The sequence below is a fragment of the Anser anser genome (assembly GCF_964211835.1).
Source record: "Anser anser genome assembly, chromosome: 2".
NCBI lineage: Eukaryota > Metazoa > Chordata > Aves > Anseriformes > Anatidae > Anser > Anser anser.
Genome location: NC_139721.1, coordinates 101,284,837 through 101,310,721, shown reverse-complemented (window position 1 = coordinate 101,310,721; position 25,885 = coordinate 101,284,837). Strand labels below are relative to the sequence as shown.

The window sequence follows — 25,885 nt, the reverse complement described above, 5'->3', positions numbered from 1 at the left end:
CACCTTAGAAGTTGAGAAGAATTTAGCAATGTCTTTCAATCAGAAACACATGACAATTTTATTTTCTATTCAGACTATGTGAAAAATGAATTTTTATTAGCATTGCATTTGCTTTTACAGGAACCCTTACCTAAGAACCTAAGTGAATTTTATCTGTTTAGATTATGAGAAGAACTACACATTAAAATATAGTGGGTTTTATTCCCATTTTTTTTCACAGCAGCTTGTGAGACAGATTCAGCAGTCATTTGGACTTCAGAAGACTGTTTCAAAATGGGCACAGGCTTCTGAGGGTGCCAACTTTCAGAGAATCACAGAATCATCTAGGTTGGAAGAGAGCTTCGAGATCACCGAGTCCAACCTCTGACCTAACACTAACAAGTCCTCCACTAGACCATATCACTGAGCTCTACATCTAAACGTCTTTTAAAGACCTCCAGGGATGGTGACTCAACCACTTCCCTGGGCAGCCTATTCCAATGCCTAACAACCCTTTCAGTAAAGAAGTTCTTCCTGATATCCAACCTAAACCTCCCCTGGCGCAACTTAATTTTGTTACTGTGCTTGGCATTACTACCTGTATTGGGTGTAGGTGTAAGGGTTTCAGTAGTGGGGGAGCTGCAGAAGAGGAGTGGAAGAAGAGGAAAACATGAGGGAACACCAAGCTCAGAGGAAGCAGGAGGTGGAGGTGCGCCACAGTGGGGCAGGTCTCCACCTGCAGGAGCACTGCAGTCCTTGGAGGACTCCGTGCTGGAGCAGATGGATATTTCATAATGGCAGCTGCAGCCTGTGGAGAGCCTCTGCCAGAGCAGTGTGAAGAGGAAAGAGCAGCAGTTATGGACTGACCATAACCTCTCATCCCCCTTCACCACTGGGGTTGGATAGAAGTGAAGGAATAAGAAGAAGGAATAAGAAGAAAGTTGGATAGGAGTGAAGGAATGTTGTTGAGCCTGGGAGAGGGGGAAGGAAAGTTGTTGCTTTAGTGTTTGCCTTTTTGTTTATCTATCTATTTAGGCAATAAATTAATTTTCCACAAGGTGAGTCTGTTTTGTCCATTACAGTAATTGGTAAGCAATCTCCCTGTCTCTATCTTGAGCCATGAGTTTTCTCATCTTATTTTTCACCCCCATCACACGGAGGTAGTGAGTGAGCAGCGGGGTGGGCCCAGGCTAACCCACCATGAGATCCTCTTCCAGTCACTGCACACTATATCTGATAACAAGAGTTCAAAAATATCTTCAACACCTTGAAGGCATAGAAGCAGACCATTCCAACCTTGATACCCATATACTTGGTTTCTAAACATAAATGAGTTGATGTGAGTACACTTTTCCTGGAAGTCCCTAGTGGCTCTTCTGGTAAATTCATTGCATTGCATTGATATTATATTCCTAATTGTTTTCAATATGCATATATACCTTGTACCAATTGATTGCTCCCTAAACCTACAATAAATCTCAAAATTCCCGAAAGAATTAAAAAAAAAAAAAAAAAGACACTGGAAAGACTGCTTCAACTTAATCCTGAGAAAACACCTAGATGCCACAGGGATGACTGGCAAGTAAATACTTACAACAATCAACAGTAAGAAGACCACTTAGCCTTTATATAGAATTTTGCAGCTAAATTTTTCAACTATGGGTGCTTGAGCTCTGCATGCTTAATTTATCTTTAGGTTCTTGAGCAAAAATAAGTCATATTTTCAAGAAATTTGTGAGGATGCAGATCCCAAGAAACGCAAGCAAAAATCAATAACTTAATGCAACATTGAAAGTAACATAAGTAATATAAAATAAAGTAAGTTAGTTTTATATAGAAGTATATTATGATCAAACACTCTGGGGACTCGGTATGTTTCAGATTACAGCAAGAGACTTTTTTTTTTTTTTGACCCTCCCCCCAACTTTCTGTTTAGTTTATGTAATAGGATAATTACAACATTTAGCTTTTATAAATGAACATGGTCAAATGTCCAATAAAACGGCTGTCATAGAGCTTAATCATGCATAACTCTTTGAAAATATGCCCCAGCAGGCAAATGTTTGAAGCAAATCCCAAATTAGAAGAAAATATATCTGTCAACAATTGTTATTTCTACAGTGTTGGGATACAATCAGCTTATATACTATACTATACAATGTAGTTACAATAACCAGACCCATACGATAGTGTGTGAATGTTTCAGAACTGCACAGGTCTACATTTGCAAATGCTTGCAGATAGTTAGAGTTCTAAATAGGTTGCTTAGACAGACATTTTACTATACACACATATATCAGATATTTATGTGCCAAATACAGTGTACAGACAAGGATATCTGGAAGCACTGACTGCCAGGGACACTTAAAATATCTGGTTCTCACAGATACTTAATGTGCTCATTATATACATTTATTGTGGTTGAGCTATTTGCTGTCTAAATCTATGCTGAATTTTCTATCAGGAATAAGTACTGATAGCAGTATCACTGATGCGACATGACTTGATTCAATGCAAAGTGACACTACCTGAGGTGATGGGAAGCATGCAGCACTCATGTGCACCCTGATATGACATGGAGAGATGAGGATGCACAAAATTTCTCACAATTTCTCATGTCAACAAGGTACTGCTAGTCAAATTGGAACCAGTCTAAAAAACTGCGATAAAAATTTACACTATCAAAAAAGTGTAAAGTGTAGAAATGTAAATTTTTAAGAGAGCCATGGCAAAGCAAATGAAAAGCAGACTTCATTCCCAGATCTCCAGGAACAAACTACTGGCAACATGAATAATGAAGAAGATATTAGGACACAGGCAAGGAGTGAGTGGAAACCACCCTAGCCATTTTCATTCCTGCTCCATTAGTGATGGAGAGAAAAGAGATGAAAGGGATCCTATTTGGGTCTAATCCTATGAGATAAAGTAAGTGGAAAGTGTCATCATGTCTTTTATATTTAAGAGAAAAGAAGAAAAAGGAAGCATGTATGTACAGAAAGGCAACTAAGATATTAGAAATATTGTAAATATATATATATAATATATATATAACTATAAAGAGCAGCTGACTGACTCCTTTAGCAGTTGGTCAGTACTTGCAGACTACCCACAGACCCAGTTCTGTGGGTTCCCAGATGTCACATTTAGCACTTTCATTTACAAGTACAAAATATTCCTGATCCATACCAGCTGACACACACAGTTCCAGATTTAAATTATCAGTCATCTTCACTGAGTATGGCAAGCTGCCAATATATTTAAGCACTCTTTAAAACATTTATAATTGTATATTTTATACATCATGTAAACATGCAGTAAATATAAGGAATTTACCTCATCTGGCTTGATGAAATTTTACAACAGTACTAACCATAAATTGTATCAGTGGTCACGGTAAAGGAAAGAGTATTGAAAAAAAAAATCTGAATTCTCTAATTTTCCGAAGTAGTTCCCATGTGTGACAAGGATGAAAGCAAAGAGCATCTCCTAAACTTTCTGAAAGGGCTTGCAACTCAGCTCATTTCAGGTTGATTAGTTCCTCGGTTCCTGTGTTTGTCTATTTTAGAATGATTTATCTGGCTTCTGAAAGATGCTTTCCCCACAAGAAAAATGGTTACTTCAGGGCTCCCTTGCTGCTAAAAAAAAAATGAACTCTTATCAAACGGAAATTGCCATCTGTCTTCTTGGATAAGAGCCCAGCACTTGGGTCTCAGTGATCTAGCCTCTGTAGAAAGCGTATCAACCGTGAGACACCACAAATTAATCTCCTTAATCTAAAACATTTATTTGCCTTTAATTTGGATGTGTGAATGGCACGTGCACATGTAAATGTGACTATTTGCATATATAAAGGGTAACGAACCTATAAAAGTTAAAAATGCCATGTGAGGTCACACCATGAAAATATGAGACTTCACATTGGGTATTTGAGAAAACCTTTCTGAAAATCTTGTTTTACAATCCAATGTACAATCATAGCACACATGCCTGGAATGGTTTATTTGAATATTCATTTTAAAAAACACACTTTTAAGCACAGACTTCCTCTTTTGCCTTTTGAAGAATAAATCCTACTTAATACTTGGGGACATATTTCTGACTGAGAACTTAAAAAGGTTTCTTTAAAAATTTTAAGCCAGGTGCTCTGCAAAGACCCTCATTTTTGAAGCTGGAAATACATCTGGATTCTTTCATTTATTTATAATGCAATAACATCACTGAAAATGATGTCTGCTTCTATGTAAGCCAAGTGCTTACACTGAAGCCTCACTGACTTGAATGTAAGCAAGATCAGATCTCTAAGTGGGATGATGTGGCATATTTTTCTGTTCGCTGCTTTCAGCTCCCAGCTTGGCCTTACTAGATTCATCAATCTGAAAAAAAGTTGGAAGAATGGTACAGATGACTTCTGAGTGCGTTGCAAAGGTTGCTGGCAAAGATACAGATCAGTCCAAAATCCAGATCTGATTCTGAATCCAGGCATCTAGAAAGTGGGAAGGATTTAATCCTCTGCAGTAACATCAGTTCACCCCAGTCAAAATGACTGTAACACTATAATTGGTGCCATGTGTTTGAGAAGTTCTCTATTTTTCAGGTTTGCGTGGAGGATATATGAGCTTTCAAATCAGTTGAGAAACTGATTTTTAATTAGACATTTGAGTTTTGACGAAATCTCAGTATACACAGTGAGATTTGAGAAGTGTGAACAAAGCTGAAAGAAGTGTTTCATTTGAAAACCTTGAAGACAAAATCACAGTTCTAATAAAGTCAATATAAGGGGTGAGTGATAGCCACTAAAACCAAACAACCTAATTGGAAGTCTGTGTGAGAGGCGCAGGCATGCAAAAATGGATGCTTAGCAGGACATTGTTAACGTTTTTCTTCTTGCAGTATTTTAGTATTTTATTAGAGTTCAGTGTCCAGTGATGGACTAAGAATGTGACTTCATTCAACTGTTTGCTGTCTGTGTGTCCATGGGGGAGTTACTGCTGCTACTCCTTTCTAAAGACAGAGCAAAGACCACTTCTGAACCTGTGCTCCCCCTCCATGCGTGTGAAGGCAACAGCATGAGGTGAATGTATTGCCTCTCAGATGGTAGCAACCTTCTGCCACATTCACCTTTGGAAGGGCTTAATTTGACTGTAAATATAAGAAGCCACCAGCTGACACAGGACAGAATACAGGTTAAAAAACATTGTTCTACATACATACACACATTGTTCTTTTTTTCATGAGTAGTCCTGTTGTGTACATAGAGCTACATGTACCCTGGTAACAGCCGCATATTTAACATGACAAAAATTGTGTCCTTAATGTACCTCCTACAGAAAAAGAAAGGCATAAGTGTTAATAGTGTAATGCAGCCATATTTGAGACATTTCCACATTCCCTCCCAGGTCCTTCCATCTGATTCAGTGTCAGCAAGAATCTTACACCCCAGCTGAGCTCCAAGCCCTGTCCGAGAAGCAACACTGCCAGAACATGCTCACGTGTGCTGCGTGGGGCTGGGCTGAGCTCAGCTGCAACTGGGGGATTCCAGGTTTAATTTTGTCAATGTTCTCCTGAGAGGTGCAGAGAACTCATTTACCAGTTATACCAGTTATTTTAAAATTACTGTTTGCCTTGAAAGCTTAATTCCCACCCCCCCAATCCAGCTAGTCCCACCTTTCTATGTTATGACTCGCGTTGTTTTTTTGTTTGTTTACTTCTGCAGTTTTCTGTGTGTGTTTGTGTTATGCATGTGTCCCTTTTACACCATGATAGACTTTCCCTCTGCTTTTACTTATTTCATTTCTTTTCTCTAATCTCCTGTCTCCAGTCTCAGCTACTTTGTTCAAGTCACTGTGGGTCTGGTCACAATAGTTTTTCCATATGGGAGTTCGCGCAGAGCTGCAAAAGCAGCACTAAATCTACTGCATCTGTAATGCTGCCATATTAATTCCTAATCAATTTCAAAGCTGTATTTGAAACTCATATATTTCACCTCAGCAAAATCAAAATAACATCAAGTTGCCAACAGCAAATGAAACTTGGAAATATAATTAAAAACATATAGGCTAGCAATGTATTGTTTCTGAGGTCTTTGCAATTGCCACAGTGCTAGGCACTATAAATTGATGGCAAGAGGGTATATGAAACTGAGATCCTCTTATAACAAAAGCATAGCTCCATATTGCTTGAGGTAACAGAAGAACTGCTGGTAGCTGAATGTGAGTGATGACTTCAAGTATAAACTGAGGATTTTTTTTTTTGCTGCAAGGATCAATTCCAAATTGGTTAAAATCTAAGGCTGAGATTCTGCAAGGACTGGTTGAAGTTAGACTGCAAGCAAGTCCTGATACAATCCTGAGTGACCTCAAGAGTGTGTCTTAGCATGTTCTTGTGACTGTGATCTGTGTGCTTCACAGACAAAGATGGGATGTGATGCACCTCATGTTATACATGCGATTACACAAAATCACACGCAAATATTAATTTGCCCCTATGCTGATAGTACTGTATTTTAAACAAAAGTCATGGCAAGGTTTAGCTCCTATCATCCTCTTTTTTGTATGAAGAATGTCGGAAATAATGCCTGTGTTATTATTCAGTATCTGCTACTGGCTGAATGCATAGCCTGGGGAAAGTCTAATTACCATTTACAATAAATAATTTCCTCCATATTTATTATCAATGGAAATCTACTCACAGACATTCAGCCAAGGAATTCTGCTATATGGGCAAAAATATGTACTATCTTTTTCAGCAGCAGCTCAGCTTACAACCGGAATGTCTGTAGCTTTTTCATTAAATTCATTATTGCCTTATTGTACCTAGACTCTTGTTCTTCCATAAGGCACTGTCAATAGACAGACAGATGAATTCCTTCATGTTCTAAGTATTTTCTACTTTTATCTGTTGACCAGATTCACAAAATATTTATGGGCCCTGTAGCAATTCTTGTGCTTTACAAAACAAGTTTTTTTTTTTTTCCTTTTTTTTTCTTTTTCGTTTGTGTGCTAAAAATAAGGCAAGTTTTATGTTCTTGGTCTGATCCTGATTTCTCTCCACACTGTTATAAATGTGGTGTAATTTAATAAGGTCAGTAGAGATGTAATTTAGTAAAACAGAGGTAACGACTATCAGAATCACCCCCTTTAATTTCTTATAGGTTACACATCTGCTGTAAGAGGGGAATGACACTCTTATTTGAAATTCTGGAGATAGATAATTAAGCTGATATTTTATTTAGATCAGATTTTTGCACCAGAGGCCTGATTTTTTTAAAAAATATATTTTTATTTTTAATTTTGGCATTCAGGCCACTGTATATTACAGAAGCCATCAACTGAAATCAGAAATCAAAACATTTTTATACCTACAGCTGTGAAACTAATGGGTTTTTCTATTTGCAGACTCAAAAATCCCCTCCAAAAACTCTACTCACCCCCTCAGAAAAAGCCCCCAAACAATAACAAAACACAGCTCAGGTAGACCTGGAATGAAAAAAAAAAAAAAAGGTGGGGGATAAATTGTAGGTCACCCAAAACATTTAGTTCAGACCAAAATGATGTCTTGAAAGAAAACTGAAAATGGATCACCTTCACAGACAGCTGTTTTATGATTGCATGGAAACACTTCAAAGAAATAATTCTTACATGCCTTTTTCCTAATCTCAACCATTTTTGGCAAGAGAAGAACATATACGTATTCCTAACTATTTACCAAAATATTTTTTTTTGAAAATGTGCAGTCTGTGGACCTCTTTGTACCCACTGGTATAGGTGGGTGCACTGGTAACTCTGTCGGTAGAAGGGGTAAGACAAGGATCAAAATTTTTTTTGTTTTTTTTCAGGCAATCCAGTCAGAAAATAGGGTTGTTCTAGTGCACCTCAAAGAAGGCAGAAACTGTGATGAATGTAGACCAACTGCAATTAAGACAGGACTCTCTCAACTACACCTATAATTCATATTACTTGTACATGCAATAATTATAAAAACCAAACCAAACAAAAAAACTCCCTATAAAATGCAAGATATGTGCTATTTGCTTTCAGAACTTAATGCTGACTACATCACCTTGAAAAGAGAAATTTCACAGTAAATTTTACTTGTGATGAATGAGTCCCTGTTGCTTTTTTTCCTCTCCCACATTCCTCTCCCTATTATTTTGCTTCAAAGTACTTTAATGCTCAGCTTTAGCTTTTCTTGAGAATTAATGAGAATAACTTCAAAGTTTGTGTAAACAGATAAAGTTTCCCTAATTTCAGCATGCCATGTTCATTTCTATCAGGCTTGAACATAAACCCACTGATTATTAAGAGGCAGTGTAAACCAAACACAAACTGCAGGGCACTTGCCTGGTTTCTCACCATGCCAAGAGAAAACACACAAACAGAAAAGGGATCAGCAGGCAGCTAACAATCCCGTTACTTTCAGCTCAAAGAGATGGACAAGGACTCTGACTTGCAGAAGATCTGGTGAACACCAGCCAGCTAGAAGAGGCAAAAAAGATGAACCATCTAAACTAAACCAGAAGTTGTTACTTCTGCATGGTTCCAGGAGACAGTTTTTTTGGTTGTAGATGAAAGAGAGAAATGTGACTTTGCTGCGGGGGAACTGCCTTTCTCACTCCTGAAGATCATGAGCAAGCTGAGAAACGCAGGTTGTTAGGGCATCAGAACCAAGATCTGCAGGGAGCAAGGCACAAGGCTCTGTTTGGCAAGCTCAATATGACTCAAGGGTTCCCTTGCATTTCCACTTTTGAGTCCCCCACCAGGGAAGATCACAAGTCCTTTCTCCACTGGTTTGACAAACACCAAATTTAAAGCAGATTTACCTACCTGGTACACTGTTAGAAGTACAAAATTTTCTTTGACGCCAGAAAATTGCTCTGGTTATTTAAACCAGTGTCAGTGAAACCAGACCTTGGTTTTCTTGCTCCTAATTAATATTCATCCAAAACCAGTGTGCCTTTTAAGAGCCATCAGTGTAACAGGTGGAGTCCCCTGGAGGTCAGCAAAATTGCACCAACTTACATCATTAATGCTGGCTTGTGAAAAATAAATCAGAAACTTTATGGATATTAAAAACAGTGTTAAAACAGGGTGTTTTATACAGTAATTATAAGGTTATTTCTCAGTAATTCAATCTACTGAGGGTGAAAATATCTTTTTTATTGTTGCCTATGATGGTAATAATTCTCTCTGGCATCTGTAAAAGCAACAATAGCTTTTCATTGATTTTGCTTAAAAGGAAAGTTCAGGGTTAGAAAATTAGTATTTCATGGGGAAACATGAAAAAATTTCCAAAGTATATGTGATGGAAATAGTAATAATTATGTTTGAGGAGGAAGGAAGTCTTGTGATTAGGGTCTCTGGGTAGAGATCTAGAAATCCCACTAGGGGTCCAATTCTTCCATATATTTTCATTTCTTTAATTTCCTGTCTGAAAAATGAGAATAATAAAACTGCCTTTCTTTCATCCTGTTTGTTTGTTTTCTGTTTCGATAATACATCTGAAAGTCCATTAGGACTGGATTACATATGCACATCTACCAAAGTATGGCAAGATGAAAATTAAATCCAATTTTCTTATTTCAGGGTTAATCTGCACGTAGAATATTTTTTCCTGTTTGTTGCACAGTACGTGGTGATGTAAGTATCTATATACGTTGGGCAGTTAAGCCATTTCCGTAATATACATACAGGTAATATTAATGGAGGCCAAAAAATTCCTCTGAGGCACAGAAGTCAATGATCACAACTGGAATGAATGACTAGAAAAACTATTCATAAGATGTAGGTCTTTAACTAAGAAGCACATAAGTAGTAAAAACAACTACTAGGGGCTATTTCAAAGTGAAGACTGACGTTACATAAGGTAAAGGTAGAGCCAGGAGAACATAGTACATATTTCTGAATCTGTTGCTGTTTATAAATTAACTGGTTCAACTTTGCTGGTTTACATTATCAGAACACCCTGCGTAAATGAAAGACTTGTCTTCCCCCTGAAGTTGCTATCTGACAACATATATTTTCTTTAGAAAACACTAATTTCACCATTAATACTCTGGACGCTTTTCAAAAGATAAATCAACTACTCAATTTGCCATTGCCATGGTGGGAAAATCTCTGATGCATCCTTCCATTCCTTCTGGCTTTTTGTTTTTTCATGCTCTTGTGGTAAATGTCACACATGGTACCTTGATTTTATCAAGCCCTATTTTAAAACAAATTACAGTAACTCATATACTGCTTACTTGAGATCTAGACTTATCACTCTACCTTTTTATGCAGGAAAGACGACTCACTTATATAAATGACCCTCATCATATAGCTGTTAAAAGGTAATAAAATCAAGGGTAAAAATTGTATGGCAAGCTACAAGAGCTGTACTACAGCGTACTACAGGCCCCGTGTTTATGATTGTCACCAACTGGCCTCCAGGCTGGTGGGCAGAGTTGAGTTGTCATGTGTGCAGGACCCCAGCCACTCATCTGTACAAGTGGTTGTTGTGGAAAAGGTAAGGTTGGGCAGTACCAGGGACCTCTTGTTCTCCCTCATGCCAGTCACTGCTGGGACAAAGATAGTTTTAACACCACTTGCAACTGCCCAGGTAGCAGCCAACTCCCAACATCACCAGCAGTGTGTCCCCCATTTTTGGGGATGGCTCCAGTCCCAGGAAGGATGCCTGCAATTGGCCTAATTTGTGTTTTGTGTGTGTGTGTGTGGTGTGTGCATGTGTGTGATTGCTAGGCTGATATATTTTCAAACATTAGCAGTCCCATCCCCTTTCAGGGTATTCTTACTACTTAAAACATGCTTTTGCTTCCTTGCCATTGCCTCTTCTTTGCTCAGGCAAAGAAGTTGGAGAGTCAGTAGAGACCATATGTGCTGCTGCATGCTATCCCATGGAGCAGTCCAAATACAGGGTGCCTCTGAATCTTCAAAATATGTTAATTAGACAGAACCCAAACTGAAGGCAGTGCTTTACTCACTTTACTCAAGGGAACTCAAGAGATGATGTTGGAGGGGCATCTTGAGGTAAGATTCTGCTTATATAGCTGAGATTTAAGTCTAGTGCTAACTAACTGTTCTTTACGGATGTTCTGGACCGGATATGTAGTAATAAAGGCAGTGGGATAAATGTCTGTAACCTAATTATACCTGGGCTACTCTCTACTCTGCAAGAGGGGATAGAAGTTTGAAAAAACCTAGTGCAGTAGGATGCCTGCTCTTTGCTTATATCTAGGTAAGCAAGGTAAGAGTCAAGCCCTAACACTATACATCCAGAAGCTTAAACATAAAAATAGATGGAAAAATGATCAAATTACAGTATTACAGAACAATCGTGCAGCAATAAGAAAGTAACACCACAGTTCTGTTGTACATGGAACATATTTGCCAAACCTGCATCATGAATACCCTTGAAGCCAAATTACAAAAGATAACAGCAATAAAAGGAAAACTGAGAAAAAAAGGATGTAAGTAAGAAAGAAGGAAACAAACAAAAAAATCACAGTTGAATTGGTTGCCTTTAGGACTGAGCCCTGGAAATCCATGACTCCGAGTGTGCGTACATATAAGAAACGTGCAAGAGAAAATACATGAAATGAAGGGTTGTTCTATAAATTTTAACTATCAAATAACAGCCTAATATAGACTACCACCTAATATAGGTGATATGCTATATCAAAGAAAAAACAAGAAATATGTCATATATACATTTTGGAATGTTCCCATTACCCAAGCAGAACACAAGTAAAGAAAATGTATAAAGAGATTAATCTCACCAAGAGAAAGGTAAATATTACAGGTATTGAATTATATTTACAGAAGCAACTCACTGCTGAGCTAATAAAAGAAATAACTAATTCTAATGTATCAGCACGAGAGTACTGAAACAAAAAAAGCGTAATCACAAGAATGACTATAGAAATAATTATTTTAAATCAGACACACAACATACAAGACATCATAAAAACACTAAATCCTATATTAGGAATAGAACAGAGAAGACTATAGGTAAATCAAAACACTTATGTATTTCTGTCATCTTTCTGCATTTCATGAAGCCTATACACCAGTCCTGCTGTGTACAAGATCTCGAAGAAAAGATGATAGGCATATATAAGTCATCGCATGAGAGATGAGGCTTTAATCTATATGTGATGATCTTAGAAACATGCAGTCTTTTTGACTAGTGTTCTTTTTAGTTTACAAAATAGTGTCACAACTATTCTGATATACCTTACATTAGTACAGGAGAAAAAAGCTTGCAGTAATGCTCCTCTAAAGCCCATATACTGTCACAAAGCTATAAAAATGGCCTGTGTGGGAATACGGCTAGCCCACACTGCAGGCACACTTTGTCTTCTTTCTGTCTGTTCAGGGAATGCCCCCAACACCTACTTTCAGACACTAAGTTACAAAGCCAGATGCCCTTCATTGTCTCTATAGTTGGAAAGAGAAATGGATGCTCTGGGGTCTAATTCAGAGTTTACAAGACAAGGTCCTTTTCTGAGCTGTCTTCCAGAGAAAACTTTTTTTTCCATTGACTACAGGGAGAACTGGGCACATGTTTAAATGTCTCAGCTGGATGACACGTACAGAAGGCACATCCTTGTACCAGGACTCATCGCAAAGAGAATTTTGCATTTTTCCCAATTTTTGGCTACACTGCACATCAAGTCCCACTGCCTTCCTGTGGGCACATCTATGCATCACTTAGAGATTTAGATTCGAGTAGAGAGAGAGAGGGCATACCTCCGAGTCCTAACTATATAGGAAGCCTAGCTCCCAGATTACGTGTTTAAGTTAAATGACCATTAAGTTAAATGTCAGTGTGAATATGTCTGTATCTAATGACTCAGGACTTTGCAGCTCTTCTCTTCAGGAACCTGTGACCAATCTCTGAGCACACAGGTGGACTTCTTACATTCTTTTTCGCTTTAACCACATGTTCATTTCCTGTGGACAATACAAGTGCAGTCCTGAATGCAGTCCATTTTATAAGGAAAGTGTTGTAATTTTGCCTTTGTTTCTAACAAATGAGTAAGTAAGCCTCTGACACAATAATTAAAAATTAATCCTTACATTATTCCTTAGTGGTGGTTCTTCCCTGAGCATCCCTGACTGGTTGTAATCCTATTTTCCACAGCTGTTGTACACTGCCATATTATACTGGAAGAGAAATCTCAGAAAATCCTGACCCCCGTGTCTTTGCTTTTAAGCTCTACTTATGCCTATAAAAGAGTAAAGAAAATATTTCATCTCCTAAAAAGAACAGCTGAATTTATGCCCATTATGGTCATTATTACTAACAATAGAACCATTATTGGTGTATCTTCTTATTGCAAACTTTTTAAGCAGGGGTCAATAATCTCTCTGGGAGTTCATAAAATGCTCAAAAGCAAAACAACAAAATTACTCCGTGTAAATCAGCCTGATGCAGATGAAATCACATTCTATTTCAGAGAGAATACAAAACAATCCTACAATCTTCTGAATGTTGCTTTAATGCAGACTTCTTTCAAGAACTTTAGAAACTAGCATTCAAACAGTAATAGCCCATAGAACATTGTAAACAGCTTATTTTAGATAGAAATCACATCACTTCTAAAATAAGGTTCATGTACTGACCAGCAATCAAATAGGGTGAACCAGCTGAGTAACACTGTGAAAGTTTTCCCCTCTGGTTTCAGCTTTTCTTAGAGGATTAAGCTCTGGAAACTCAATTTGTTTTACTATTATATTATCTATAAAGGGTTGTCTCTTGCTAGTTGGCTCACCATTGTGCCAAATCCTAGCACTTTAAAAACATCTATTTGATACCTAGAAGTTATTGGCAAAACAAACAACCACCACCACCAACAACAAAAAAATCCCAAGCAACAACAACAACAAAAAAATCTACCTGGAATTAATCAAAGTGTGTGTTGTTTTGTTTTGTTTTTTCCATCATTACTTTCTGAAAAAAAATGATTCAAATACTCTATATTATAAAAGGAACTTGCTTTATTGTTATGTTGTGAAGAATCCATTAATCAAACTGAAAGGTAAAGAAATTGCATTTTTACTTCTGTAACGTTTTAATACAAGATTCTTTTATTAAGAAATAGGACACTATTTCTTAGAGATTGATCCTTCTTCAGGAACTCAGAAAATCTAGGTTCTAGTCTCCTTGTGCCTGTCAGACTCCCTGAGTGACCTTGGACAAGCTAGTTAATCTCTTACTAACTCATTTCTTCATCTGTAAAGTGGAGATTATCATAATTCCTTTGTCTCCCAACACTGTACTGCCTTTGGGAGTGGAAATTTTACAGACCGTGTGCTTGCACTTTATTCAGCACGGTGGCCTCTGATCTTAGACAGTGTTTCTAGATCCTTTTCTAATACTTACCCCTACTCTGCATCTATAATTTTTGTTTTGCAGGAGCAGTTGGAACTGTGAACTGGCAACAGTGAGCAGCCAGTATGACTGCTAAGCACTGTGATTTGGTTCTCACACTCCAGTAAGGCACAGTGTGATGGAGGGCAGGCAAAATTACTGAGCTAAAATACAGACTGACTAAAGCGTAAGTCAAGTCTGAGTAAGGAAACATTTCTTTGAAAGGACAGTTTTTAAAGCTGTCTTTTCCTTGGTCTTTTTCAGAATTACTCATTAGGGATACTCAGGTAAGCAGAGTTAGGACAATAATTCATGCTAAACAGACCTACTTACTGTGTTTTTGCTTTCAGTGTTTAGTCTACATTGGTGAAAAGGAACTACCCATATATTTAAAAAGTAACTTTAATGGCAGAACAGAAAAAAAACAGTAAATAGCAAAGCCTCCTAGCCAGCTAGAAGAGGAGTAAGTGCTAAGAGCATCATTAGAGCTTCAGAAATCTCCGAATGCTGCAACAAGAAGCATGGGGCTGAGAGCAAGCCTGGCTTTGAGGCAGGTAATGTTGTCACATGCTTTATACATTACTCTTTTTCCTCCCAACCTAAGAATCCTATAATCCTCCAGTTCAGCTGACTAGTAGCCTGCTGTTTTCTAGAAAGACAGTCCTGCTGCTGCCCAGGCTTGGTGGCTGCACGCTTCCCAAAGAGGTAGCATGTCTAGAAGGAATTCGGTGAAGAAAAATCAAGCAGAATTACTGGTATGGCAGTAAGGCCCAGTATGAGTACATACTTCATGTCTTGGGGTGGAGGAAACAGGCTGAAAAGAGGACCCTCTTAATAAAAAGAAGAAGGGTAGGGTTTAGCTCCACAGGGACCTGCTACTTGAGTGATTACGGCAGGGTGAGGTGCAAGCTCACGCTGTACATTTATGGCACACATTCTTGGATGCCTCTGTGCAGTGTATGCTTGTTCTACCGCTGTGACATTATTTCTGGCTGGCAGTAGGAGGGAGAGAAAAACCTTAAAATAATTGCTATGAACATCATTTGCATTTAGGAGATCACACAGTAAAGGTTATGCTGAGGTTCCCTGTAGAGATGTAGTGCAGAAAGCAGCAGAGTCCTGCCTCTCCACACTTTTCAGATACATTCAGCTGCTTCCTGCAGCCCAGAGCCAGGAATGCACACTGTTTCCAATATTTGTACACTGCTTTCATTTTCCCTGGTTGCTTCTGCAGCCTCTGAAAGTTTTAGGAATTTTGAGTGAATTCCAAATAGTCACACATGGTGTGAGGACTCTCAGCCTGTGAGACTGTGGGACACAATACTCATCCTTCAGTTTGTCAGCAGGGTAGGACTCAGCTTTTTCCACTTGCCAGTGGCAGACAGGATACCAACAGCCCCCTTGTGCCATTCCTGTATTTGGGATCCTACATCCACACATCTCACGTTCCTTCTCCTTGTGGCAGACCACCCATAAGCATTCCACAGTTTGAAGATCGCCCAAAGCTGATGGTAACATCGATACTTAAGGTAGCCTAGCAGCTGTGGGCAACTTCTCTGCACATCGTGGACAATTTTGTCCCTTTCCTAGTCAGCATAATTAAATCTTAGTCCACTGCTTTGAGATTGACTGATCAGTTTTCACATATGTAGCTGGTTACACACAGAAATAACAATGTTCCTGAGTAATACAGAGCGCACCAGGGAGAGAAATCAGGAGGTAGAACACCTTTTGCTCCTATTTGGATGTGTTCTTAACCCAGTGATTTGTCACTGCTATCTATGAGAGAAAAAGCAAACACAAAACTGCGAAGTGTATAATCCAAGTCCCAAAGCACTTGCTGTGGAGACATTGCTGTTATTTTTAAAGTTGGAGTATATCTTGTCTTGCATGCCAAATTTAATACAGTGTACACTTTTCCACTCTAGTCAAATAAGAAATGCTTGAGGGAGTGCCTCTCTCACTAAGGACTGCCAATACTAGACACTAGATTTACCAGCCCTGGAATCAGGGTAATGCTTTGTGTTTCTAAGACCAGATCCTGCCTTACTGAATGAAAGACTGCTTAGTGTCACCAGGCAGGTAAGACTCTGAACAGGGTACTGCACTGAGAGCTCCACTGCTGTTTCTCAGGATGTTTAAGAGAAGATCAGAGAGTAGAAAAGTCACAGTTAAAGTTTTACTTGTGTCAGGAAGACAAACTTCTAACATTCACAGTCACTCTGATCAATCTCTCTTACAATGCTTCCATACTGATAGATTGCACTTGACCTTCTGTACAGCTGATCTTGATTTACACCGGCATGAAATCAGTATTAGACTTCGGGTTTGACTGAGGCCTAGACAAAAAGCCTGACTTATGTTGTCAATAGAAAAAGGAAGATCACGTGTTTGCAATTGCTTTGCAATGAATATTGATCAGTATTGAACATCTTTGAATTAATGTGCTGTCCTTTATTGAAGTCTCCATAAAAGTTAGCTATAGGTGGAAGTATGAATCAAACATCAGGACACTGCAAATAGTGAACAAAGTAGGACATTGTTAACTATAATTAAAAGAAAGAAGTGTTTTAGGTTATCATCTATTTTCTATAACTATTTTAGGCAAAGGCATTACCTGAGCTTCATTCTATCAAGCAGTGTTTCACTGTTCTCTATCACAACACTATCTAGCCTTATGCTGCCAAATTACAACTTTCCTAGTTTTGGCCAGTATTATACTACAACTGAGAATGAGGGTTTCCTGGAAAAGATTAGACTCAAATGTGAGGGCACTCCTCACACTTCTTTGTTCCTACCTCTTCTGTGTTCTCCTTTTCTAGAAGGGAAGAGCCAGCAGAGCTGTCCTGAACTTGCTTTAGTTGCTTTTAGTTGTCCTGATGTTGCTTTAGTTTATTTCTGATCATTTTAGGGGCCACATGAAACTAAATCTTTCTCACTTACGATAATCATGTATACAGTAAAGGAATGCAGATAGAAAGAGCACAAAATAGGGTGCTGAGGGTTTCAAGAAACATCTGGCTTAAAAGAGCAGAAGAGAAAGGCAAGGATGAGTAACAAATAGTCTAACATATAATTAGAAACATAGTGTCCTGGTTCCAGTTAGGACAGAGTTAAGTAGCTCATAGTAGCTGGTAGGGTGCTATGTTTTGGATTAGGATGAGAAGAGCGCTGATAACATGCTGATGTTTTAATTGTTGCAGAGCAGTGTTTACACCAGGCCAAGGACTTTTCGGCTTCTCGCTCTGTCCTGCCAGCGAGCAGGCTGGGGGTGCAGCAGGAGCTGGGAGGGGACAGACCCAGGACAGCTGACCCAAACTGGCCAAAGGGGTATTCCATACCATCTGGCATCATGCTAAACAATATATAGGGGTGGCTGGCCGGGGTGGGGGGGCCGGCTGCTCGGGAATAGGCTGGGCATCAGTCAGCGGGTGGTGAGCAATTGCATTGTGCATCACTTGTTTTCTTACACATTATTATTGTTAATACTATTATCATTATCACTATTACTATTATTATTGTTATTATTATATTCCTTATATTCCTTATATTATTATATTCCTGTCTTAATAAACTGTCTTTATCTCAACTCACCGGCTTCACTTTCCCGTTTCTCTCCCCCATCCCAGAGAGGGAGGGGGGAGGGTGAGCGAACGGCTGTGTGGTGTTTAGCTGCCAGCCGGGTTAAACCACAACAGCCCTTTTGGCGCCCAACGTGGGGCACGAAGGGTTGAGATATCGACAAATCTGACCAGAGTGTGTTAAACTAAAATTGGTATAAGTATTGGACCTGCTTAATAGTTGCTAGTCACGATGTTGATTGCCTTAATCTCCATTCTGCTGTACCTGTATTCCAAATTGAGTTTTATGGTGCGTTACTTTCTGTATGTGCTCCCTGTTGCACTGTTTATCCTTTCCGGGCCCTGGTTTAAGATTGTTATGGTACTGTGCGGTGTAACAATGGCTTATGAAATGATGAAATATCTGGTCATGACTTTAACCTGGTATTTGTACTCAGCACTGACGTCGACTCTATACTTTGGAACCCATATCTCGGAAACTATTAGCAATTACACCTATTGCCTGTTTTCGTTAGGGAGCCAATCTGTGAAGGGGACAGGGGAAGACATGTTTCCCTACCTGTTCACTCTCCCTTTCTCCTTCACCACCACCCTCTTATCCCCCGAGCTAGTTACGGTGGTTCTCCGAGATGTTGAATATCCTTGGGATACTCAGACCAGCCTGCTCTTGTTGTTATGTCTCCTGAATGCGCTTCAGATTTTGTGGAGGGTTAAACAACTACTTAGGAATCTCATCCGGAGATCTGTCTTGAGGCGGGATAGTTGCGAGTGGCAGGGAGTGTGGGAGGATATGGGCAGGTTTCTAGAGCAGTGGTCACCTCCAGTGTTTTGGACATTCACCCCTGAACAACTGCAAAATCCTAAAAAGCTGGCAGAATGCTTGAAAAAAAGGTGTCATGACTCTGGCAGTTCCAAAGTAACACAAATCACTGTAGCGTGCTGGGGTCTGGCTTGTGCCTATCGAGCTGCAATTGATGCTACTAGCAACCTAGCTCCAGCTCCTGCAGCCGCTTCTGCTCCTGCAGCCATTCCAGTTCCAGCTCCTGCAGCCGCTCCAGCTCCTGCTCCTGCAGCCGCTCCAGCTCCTGCAGCCGTTCCAGCTCCAGCTCCTGCAGCCACTCCAGCTGCAGCTCCTGCAGCCGCTCCAGTTCCAGCTCCTGCAGCCGCTCCAGCTCCTGCAGCCGCTCCAGCTCCAGCTCCCGCAGCCGCTCCAGCTCCAGCTCCTGCAGCCGTTCCAGTTCCAGCTCCTGCAGCCGCTCCAGCTCCTGCAGCCGCTCCAGCTCCAGCTCCTGCAGCCGCTCCAGCCCCTGCAGCCGCTCCAGCTCCAGCTCCTGCAGCCGCTCCAGCTCCTGCAGCCGCTCCAGCTCCAGCTCCCGCAGCCACTCCAGCCCCTGCAGCAGCTCCAGCTCCTGCAGCTGCTCCCACTCCTGTGTCTGGGTCAGAGAAACGAGCTGTAGCAGTGCAAGTTGACCCCGCAGAGGGTATTCCAACCCCTGTGGCAGACCCTGTGTCTGGGTCAGAGAAACGAGCTGTAGCAGTGCAAGTTGACCCCGCAGAGGGTATTCCAACCCCTGTGGCAGACCCTGTGTCTGGATTAGAGAAACGAGCTGTAGCAGTGCAAGTTGCCCCTGTAGACAAGGTGAAGAAATGGTATAGAGGCTCAGGTCGTTTACAACGCAAACAGTCTTCTGCTAAGTCTGGGCATAGTGAAGACGAGGCTGGGCCATCAAAGGTGCAGGAGACTGAAGATGAGGATGAGGATGTCGAAAAATCAACAGTAACTACCCAGACTCTACACCAGCCATCAAAGGTGCAGGAGACTGAAGATGAGGATGTCGAAAAACCAACAGTAACTACCCGGACTCTATACCAGCGTGAGCTACGAGATGTGCGAAAAGATTTTGGTCGCTGTATAGGCGAGCAGCTTGTCACCTGGCTGCTCCGGTGCTGGGACACGGGAGCCAATTATGTGGAATTAGAGGGCAAGGAAGCCAGGCGGCTGGGATCCCTTGCTAGGGACGCATGCATTGACAAAGCAATTGGAGATGGAGCACGATCTCGCAGTCTCTGGAGGCGTCTCCTGTCAGCTGTGCAGGAAAGGTATCCCTTCAAGGAAGAACTTGTATGTCTACCAGGCAAATGGACCACCATGGAGAAGGGAATTCAGTACCTGAGGGAATTGGCCGTACGGGAAGTAATTTATAAGGACCTAGACGACACACAAACATCCGCAGATCCAGATGCAGTCCAGTGTACACCACCTATGTGGCGGAAGTTTGTACGGAGTGCACCATCATCATATGCCAGCTCATTGGCAATAATAGCCTGGAAAGCGGAGGAGAATCCCCCAGTGAATGAAGTGGCTAAATTACTCCGGCAGTACGAAGGAAATCTCTTCTCTTCCCTACAGGCCTGTGTCTCGGCTGTGGAGAAACTCTCTGAAGAGGTCCACCAACTTAAAGAGAATTTATCTTCCCCTCCACCTGAACGAACCAGTGTCCACCAGCTAAAAGAGAATGCTTTGGAGAAACTTTCTGAAAAGATCCACCAACTTGAAGAAAGATTATCTTCCCCTCCACCTGAACGAAACAGTGTCCACCAGCTAAAAGAGAATACTTTGGAGAAACTTTCTGAAAAGATCCACCAACTTGAAGAGAGATTATTTTCCTCCCCACCTGTACAAACCAGTGTCTCAGCTATTAGGGGTAAACGTTCATCTATGCAAGGAAGACAATATGGTGGGCACACACACCGCGCCACCCTGTGGTTTTACCTACGTGACCATGGAGAGGACATGAGAAAATGGGATGGAAAATCTACTGCGACCCTAGAGGCACGGGTACGTGAATTGCAAAGGAAAACAAGTGGGAAAAAGGAATTCTCTGAAAAGTTTGCTGCTCCAACTTCCAGCAGGCAGTCCTTTAGACACAGAAACGAAGATTCTGACCAGGACTAGAGGGGCCCTGCCTCCAGCCAGGGGGAGGAAAGGGACAATCGAGTTTATTGGACTGTGTGGATTCGATGGCCTGGCACGTCAGACGCACAGAAGTATAAGGCTTTGGTAGACACCGGTGCACAATGTACTCTAATGCCATCAAGCTATAAAGGGCCAGAGCCCATCTGTATTTATGGTGTGACGGGGGGATCCCAGCAGTTAACTGTATTGGAGGCTGAAGTGAGTCTAACCGGTAATGAGTGGCAAAAGCACCGTATTGTGACTGGCCCAGATGCTCCGTGCATCCTTGGCATAGACTATCTTAGAAGAGGATATTTCAAGGACCCAAAAGGGTTCCGCTGGGCTTTTGGCATAGCTGCCTTGGAGACAGAGGACATTAAACAGTTGTCTACCTTGCCTGGTCTCTCAGAGGACCCTTCTGTTGTGGGGTTGCTGAGGGTTGAAGAACAGCAAGTGCCGATCGCTACCACAACTGTGCACCGGCGGCAATATCGCACCAACCGAGACTCCCTGAGTCCCATCCATAAGCTAATTCGTCAACTGGAGAGCCAAGGAGTGATCAGCAAGACTCATTCACCTTTTAATAGTCCTATATGGCCAGTGCGAAAGTCTAATGGTGAGTGGAGACTAACAGTGGACTATCGTGGCCTGAACGAAGTCACGCCACCACTGAGTGCTGCAGTGCCGGACATGCTAGAACTCCAGTATGAACTGGAATCAAAGGCAGCCAAGTGGTATGCCACAATTGATATCGCTAATGCATTTTTCTCCATCCCTCTAGCAGCACAGTGCAGGCCACAGTTTGCTTTCACTTGGAGGGGAGTCCAATATACTTGGAATCGGCTGCCCCAGGGGTGGAAACACAGCCCTACCATTTGCCATGGACTGATCCAGTCTGCGCTGGAGCAGGGGGAAGCTCCTGAACACCTGCAGTACATCGATGACATCATTGTGTGGGGTGACACTGCAGAAGAAGTTTTCGAGAAAGGGAAGAAAATAGTCCAAATCCTTCTGAAGGCCAGTTTTGCCATAAAACAGAATAAAGTTAAAGGACCTGCACGAGAGATCCAGTTTTTAGGAATAAAATGGCAAGATGGACGCCGTCAAATCCCAATGGATGTGATCAACAAGATAACAGCTATGTCTCCACCAACTAGCAAAAAAGAAACACAAACTTTCCTAGGTGTCGTGGGGTTTTGGAGAATGCATATTCCAAATTACAGTCTGATTGTAAACCCGCTCTACCAAGCAACCCCTAAGAAGAATGCTTTTGAATGGGGCCCTGAGCAACGACAAGCCTTTGAACAAATTAAGCAGGAAATAGTTCATGCAGTAGCCCTCGGGCCAGTCCGAACAGGACCAGATGTAAAGAATGTGCTCTACACCGCAGCCGGGGAGAATGGTCCCACCTGGAGCCTCTGGCAGAAAGAACCTGGGGAAACTCGAGGTTGACCCCTGGGGTTTTGGAGTCGGGGATACAGAGGATCTGAAGCCCGCTATACTCCCACTGAAAAGGAGATATTGGCAGCATTTGAAGGAGTTCGATCTGCTTCGGAAGTGGTCGGTACTGAAGCGCAGCTCCTCCTGGCACCCCGACTGCCGGTACTAGGCTGGATGTTCAAAGGAAGGGTCCCCTCTACACATCATGCAACTGATGCTACATGGAGCAAGTGGGTTGCACTGATTACTCAGCGAGCTCGAATAGGAAACCCCAGTCGCCCAGGAATCTTGGAGGTGATTATGGACTGGCCAGAAGGCAAATACTTTGGGATATCATCAGAGGAGGAGGTGGTTCGTGCTGAAGAAGCCCCACTGTACAACAAGCTACCGGAAAATGAGAAGAAATATGCCTTGTTCACTGACGGGTCCTGTCGTATTGTGGGAAAGCATCGGAGATGGAAAGCTGCTGTATGGAGTCCTACACGACGAGTTGCAGAAGCTGCTGAGGGAGAAGGTGAATCGAGTCAGTTTGCAGAAGTGAAAGCCATTCAGCTGGCTTTAGATATTGCTGAACGAGAAAAGTGGCCAGTTCTCTATCTCTATACTGATTCATGGATGGTAGCAAATGCCCTGTGGGGGTGGTTACAGCAATGGAAGCAGAACAACTGGCAGCGCAGGGGCAAGCCCATCTGGGCTGCGGCATTGTGGCAAGATATTGCTGCCCGGGTAGAGAACCTGGTTGTAAAGGTACGCCATGTAGATGCTCATGTGCCCAAGAATCGGGCTACTGAAGAACATCAAAACAACCAGCAGGTGGATCAGGCTGCTAAGATTGAAGTGGCTCAGGTGGACCTGGACTGGCAACATAAAGGTGAATTATTTATAGCCCGATGGGCCCATGACACCTCAGGCCATCAAGGTAGAGATGCAACCTACAGATGGGCTTGTGATCGAGGGGTGGACCTGACCATGGACACTATAGCACAGGTTATTCATGACTGTGAAACATGTGCTGCAATCAAGCAAGCCAAACGGTCAAAACCTCTTTGGTATGGAGGACGATGGCTGAAATATAAATATGGAGAGGCCTGGCAGATTGATTACATCACACTCCCTCAAACCCGCAACGGCAAGCGCCACGTACTTACAATGGTGCAAGCAACCACCGGATGGCTGGAAACATATCCTGTGCACCATGCCACCGCCCGGAACACTATCCTGGGCCTTGAAAAGCAAGTCTTATGGCGACATGGCACCCCAGAGAGAATTGAGTCAGACAACGGGACTCATTTCCGAAACAACCTTATAGACACTTGGGCCAAAGAACATGGTATTGAGTGGGTGTATCACATCCCCTATCATGCACCAGCCTCTGGAAAAGTTGAACGATACAATGGACTGTTGAAGACTACACTGAAAGCAATGGGTGCTGGGACATTCAAAAATTGGGATACACATTTGGCAAAGGCCACCTGGTTAGTCAATACCAGGGGATCTGCCAACCGAGCTGGACCTGCCCAATCAAACCTGTTACGCACTGTAGAAGGGGATAAAGTTCCTGTAGTGCACGTAAGAAACATGCTGGGTAAAACAGCCTGGGCTACTCCTGCCTCAGGAAAAGGCAAACCCATTCGTGGAATTGCTTTTGCTCAGGGACCTGGATGCACTTGGTGGGTAATGCAAAAGAATGGGGAGGTCCGGTGTGTACCTCAAGGGGATTTGATACTGGGTGAGAATAGCCCATGAGTTGAATTGTAGTATGTTAATTATTATATAATAATGTATGTCATAACTACCATGATTGCTATATATCATAGATGAAAATGGTGATTAATTAGAATGTATTGGACAGAGTGTAACCTGAGCATGACATAAATGGTATGGAATAAGGGGTGGATATCTGTCCTGGTTCCAGTTAGGACAGAGTTAAGTAGCTCATAGTAGCTGGTAGGGTGCTATGTTTTGGATTAGGATGAGAAGAGCGCTGATAACATGCTGATGTTTTAATTGTTGCAGAGCAGTGTTTACACCAGGCCGAGGACTTTTCGGCTTCTCGCTCTGTCCTGCCAGCGAGCAGGCTGGGGGTGCAGCAGGAGCTGGGAGGGGACAGACCCAGGACAGCTGACCCAAACTGGCCAAAGGGGTATTCCATACCATCTGACGTCATGCTAAACAATATATAGGGGTGGCTGGCCGGGGTGGGGGGGCCGGCTGCTCGGGAATAGGCTGGGCATCGGTCAGCGGGTGGTGAGCAATTGCATTGTGCATCACTTGTTTTCTTACACATTATTATTGTTAATACTATTATCATTATCACTATTACTATTATTATTGTTATTATTATATTCCTTATATTCCTTATATTATTATATTCCTGTCTTAATAAACTGTCTTTATCTCAACTCACCGGCTTCACTTTCCCGTTTCTCTCCCCCATCCCAGAGAGGGAGGGGGGAGGGTGAGCGAACGGCTGTGTGGTGTTTAGCTGCCAGCCGGGTTAAACCACAACACATAGCATCTAAATTAACCCTCCTATAATGCCTATAACAACACAAAGGAAATGTACCCTGCAATTTCAAGCATTTTTCCTCTTATTGTCCTTGTTCATAATCAATGAGCTGCAGACATACAGATATTTCTGAGTGAGGGGGGAGATCAGAAATAAAAGTCACCTGTCAATATTATAACATGTCACTAATGTTAGAGGATTAAAAAACTTCAAGAAGAGGCTCCCGTGGGCACACTAATTACAGTGAAAGAGGTATTGCACTCTACGGGTTACAGCGTGACCATGGTATTTAATATCCCTTGACTCTGCTCCCTGTTTTGTGGGATATTAAAACAGAATTAAAGCAATGTCCTAACAGCATGGCGATAATATGGAAATATTAACTAGGAAAATGTAACTACAAAATAATGGCATGCATTCCTTACTTCAAGCTTTTCACATACAGTAAAAATAGAGACATAAAGTCAAACTGTTGAATTCTTATAGGGTATTACGCAACTTTCTTCTCCTCCTAGATGTGTCACAAGAACTTTTATTCCTTCACAGTGAAAAGAGGGAAAAAAGCCTGTTTCCTCCATGTTGTTTTAACATTTCCGATAGCCTGTCCTAGCCATAACAAAGAAAAAAATTAAAGGAAAACACTTCATACTTGCAAATTCCCTAAAACTACTACTCAGCTTTCATGTTTGAGTAATTTGCAGTCAGAATTTTGATGCAATTTGATTGGAAATATTTTGACTTCTGCCCATTTCCAGGAACTTCTGGCTATTTTACTATCACAGATGCTAAATGACAGATAGGTCAACACTGTAATGAGGAGCATGCAGAGTCATACCCAGGCCTGACTAGTTAATGTCATTGCTATAATGAAGATGCACTAATATAGGCTTCAGCATAGGCTGTGTAAGAATGCCTGCAATCCTGCATATTTTCTTGGGTGACTTACTGCATTTAATGCCCTGTTGTAGTGCCTTTGCTCTTCCTTGCATTGAATCTTCTTCACAAAACCTACCGCAGGTACATCAACACCCCTGCAATGCGAATTCAGCA

At 41.5% G+C, this 25,885-nt stretch overlaps 1 protein-coding gene across 2 annotated transcripts in view; it reads right to left on the bottom strand.

Moving 5' to 3' along the window:
• The window catches only part of POU6F2 (POU class 6 homeobox 2), a 328,223-nt gene that overhangs the window by 63,141 nt on the left and 239,197 nt on the right, over positions 1-25,885 (bottom strand). The gene's annotated exons all lie outside the window — the stretch shown is intronic.